Below are 3,993 nucleotides of genomic sequence, written 5' to 3'. Positions count from 1 at the left end.
TCTGCATATTCTTTTTACCTTTCAACTCACTTGAATATGTCCTCTGCCTGCAACACTCCACCTAACCCACTCTTGCTAAAGTTAAGGGTGATTTCCTACTAGATCTTTCAGCAGTATTTGACCCAATTGGCTACTCTCTACTTCTCAGACACAGGCTTCATTGACTCCCTGTCTTAGTTATCTAGTGCTACTATAACAGAAATACCACAAGTGGATGGCTTTAGAAAAGAGAAATTTATTCTCTTGCAGTTTAGAAGACTAGAAGTCCAAATTCAGTGTGCCAGGTCCAGGGGAGGGCTTTTTCTCTGTTGGCTCTGGGGCAAGATCTTTGTCATTGATCTTCCCCTGGGTCTAGGAGTTTCTCAGTGCAGGAATCCCAGGTCCAAGGAACATGCTCTGCTCCTGGCTCTCCTTTCTTGGTAGTAGGAGGCTCCTATCTCTCTGCTCACTTCTCTTTCCTTTTACCTCTCATAAGACAAAAAGTGATGCAGGACACGCCCCAGGGAAATTCACCTTACATTGGACCTGGGCTATGACCTAAGTAAGCATGTTGCATCCTACCTTAATCTTCTTTAACATAACCTAATCTTACTGCACTTTAGCCACAGGCAGACATTAGAATTTACAACAAATAAGACAATTACATCAGATCACAAAATGGAAGACAACCACACAATACTGAGAATCATGGCCTAGCCAAATTGACACATATTTTGGGGGAACACTACTCAATCTATGACATTCCCTGATACTACATTTCCTTGTACTTCTTTGGCAATTCTTTCTTTTTCTCATTTGCTAGCTACTTCTCTTTTCAGCTTCTCAGTGTTGGAGTTTCTTCAGTTTAGACATGGTCCTTTTTCTCTCCTCTTAGACTCTCTTCATCATATTCTCATTCATTCCCATGGTTTTAAGTACTATGTGTGCTAATGAATCCCAAATTTATGTTGTCAGTCCTGACCTTCAGAGGAACAGACTCATATATCCAACGGACATGTCTTGGTTTCATCACAAGCCAACTTTCCCCAACACAAAACACTTATTCCTCCTTCCATTATCCTTTTCTATAGCTTCCTATTTCATTTAGAATAAAATCCAAACTCTTTAACACAGCTCCCAAGGCTGTGGATGACCTGGCCTTTGTCCAGATCTTCAAAGTCATCTCATGTCTCTATATTACAACCCCACTGAACCAATTTCAGTTCCTTGGAAATACCAAGTTCTTGCCCGCTTCAGGGCTTTGCATATGTTATTGCCTCTGTCAGGACAGCTCCTCCACTTGCCGCCACACACCATATTGTGCTACACAGAATTGGTGTCATGTTATCACCACAAAAAAGAAATACATTTTAAATGTCACCTTTATGAATACATTAACAATGGCATTCAAAGTTACATCAAATGTTTTATTTTCAACAGAATGGACTTCCAGCAGTTTTACTCAAATCCCATGAACTGTATTAAAAACAAATCAAACCCTCTCACCTCTGCAAAAAATGACACAGATCAAAACAAACAAACAAACAAAAAAACAACGAATGCTGGCAAGGTTGTAGGAAGATTGGGACACTCATCCACTGATGGTGGAATTGTAAAATGGTACAATCACTATGGAAAACAGTATGGTACTTCCTCAAAAAGCTAGAAATATAAATACCTTATGATCCAGCAATCCTACTCCTAGGCATATACCTCAGAGATATAAGAACAGTGACAGGAATGGAAATATGCACACCTATGTTCGTTGCAGCATTAGTCACAATAGCAAAAAGATGGGAACAACCTAAGTGTCTGTGGTTAAGGTTATGTATCAACTTGGCTGGGCCGTGATTCTCAGTTATGATGTAGTTTGGCAGTTATGATGTAGTTATGATGGCAGTTATGATGTAGTTTGGCAGCTGTGTAATGGTGTAATCACGTCCGTAATGAAATCTGATATAAATTACACTTCCATGATGAAATCTCTTATGAGTAGCCAATCATTTGAAAGAGAGTTTTCTTAGTGGAGTGGCCTTCATCCAATATAGGTCAATTTTCTAGCAAAGCTCTTGGGCTTTTTCTCACTCTGGATCCTGCAGCTGGCTCCCATTCATCTGACCTCTGATTCTTTGGACTTGAGCTAGCAGTTTACCTGTCGATCTTGGAATTCGTCAGCCTCCATAGTCCATGAACCAGCAGCCTGCTATCTTACTTGCTGATCTTGGGTTTGTCTGCCCCTGAAGCAACGTGAGTCAGGAGAATCTTCCAAACTCACCCATGGGCTTGGGACTTTCCAGCCTCTACAACCATGTGAGGCATTTCCTTGATATAAATCTCTCTCTATATATATATATATTTGTGGAAACCCTGGTGGCATAGTGGTTAAGTGCTGTGGCTGCTAACCAAAAGGTTGTCAGTTCGAATACTCCAGGTGCTCTTTGGAAACTCTGTGGGGCAGTTCTCTGTCCTGTAGGGTCACTATGAGTTGGAATCGACTCAACGACAATGGGTTTGTTTTTTGGGTTTTTATATATATTTGCTTCACTGGTTCTGCTTCTCTAGAGAACCCGGCCAAGACAGTGCCCATTAACTGATGAATGGGTAAACAAAATGTGGTACACACACACAATGGAATACTTATGGAATACTACATAACCATGAAGAATAATGATGCAGCCTCAAAACGTCTTATGACATGGATGAATCTGGAGGACATTATGCTGAGTGAAATAAATCAATCACAAAAGGACAAATATTGTATGATTGCACTTTTGTACGAAGACAAGACTAGATATATATACGGATACCAACATTCATTGGTGGTAACCAGGGATGAGGAGAGAAGAAAAGGGAAAGCACTATCCAGATAGTAGACACTTGTTATTTTTGATGATGTGAAGTACACACAGTTTGACCACAGTAAAAGATGTCCCTAAGAAGTTCACAAAAGGATGTTTTTGGTAAAGAATATGACAAATATAATTTTGCAACAACCCCAACAACAACCAAAAAATATGTGTGTGGCATAGAAGTATAAATGTATGTGTATACAAAAAATATGTGTATAGGCATATAAGTACATGAGTATGAACATAAGGGTATGTGTGTGTGCACAGATAAAAGTATCTGTAGGCATATGCACATACAGGTATGTGTGTGCATGCATGCATATCCATGTACATAATAAACCACATAGGGAACACAGGTATGGATACTTCTTAGACATAACCAACTACCTTGTGAGATTGGTTTTCTGGGTTTGAAAACTTAGGACCATAGTCTTGTGAGACAAATCAGGTAATTGGCATACTTTAGTTCATAAAGTATAGATTCTGCATCTCAATGAGGTGAGTAGTATCTGGGATCTTAAAAGCTTGTAAGCAGCTATCTAACATACAACTATTGATCTCTACTCCTCTGGAACAAAAGAGAGACAGGGAAACCAAAGAATCAGAGAAGAAAGTAGTCTATAGGACTATTAGTCAACATGAACCATGACCTCATCTACCCGGAGACCAGAAGAACTAGATGATGCATGGCTATCACTACTGACATTCTGATCAGGGCCACAATAGGTGGATTCTTACAGAATGGGAGACAAATGTGGAACAGAATTCAAATTCCTAAAAAGTCTAGACATACTGGATTCGCTGAGACTAGAGGATTCCCCAAGACCATTGCCCTGAGATACACTTTAAACCTTAAACTAAAATTATCCTTTGAGGTCAGCTTTTAGCTAAATAACTGATTTGCTCATAAAATAAAGATATCAGCTGAAGTAATGAGCTTCTTTAAGAAAAATCATCTGTAGGAGACCAAATGGTCAAAAATTAAAGCAAAGATGAGGAGGCAAAGAAGCTGGGAAACTAGAATACTGGAAATGGTATAACCAGAATGGAATGAATGGGAATAATGACACATTGTGAAAAATATAACCAATGCTTCCAAATAATTTGTGTAGAAATTGTTAAATGGGGACATAATTTGCTGTGCAAACTTTCACCTTAAACACAG

The sequence above is a fragment of the Elephas maximus genome, chromosome 3, assembly GCF_024166365.1.
Source record: "Elephas maximus indicus isolate mEleMax1 chromosome 3, mEleMax1 primary haplotype, whole genome shotgun sequence".
NCBI lineage: Eukaryota > Metazoa > Chordata > Mammalia > Proboscidea > Elephantidae > Elephas > Elephas maximus.
Note: the sequence above shows the minus strand (reverse complement) of the source record.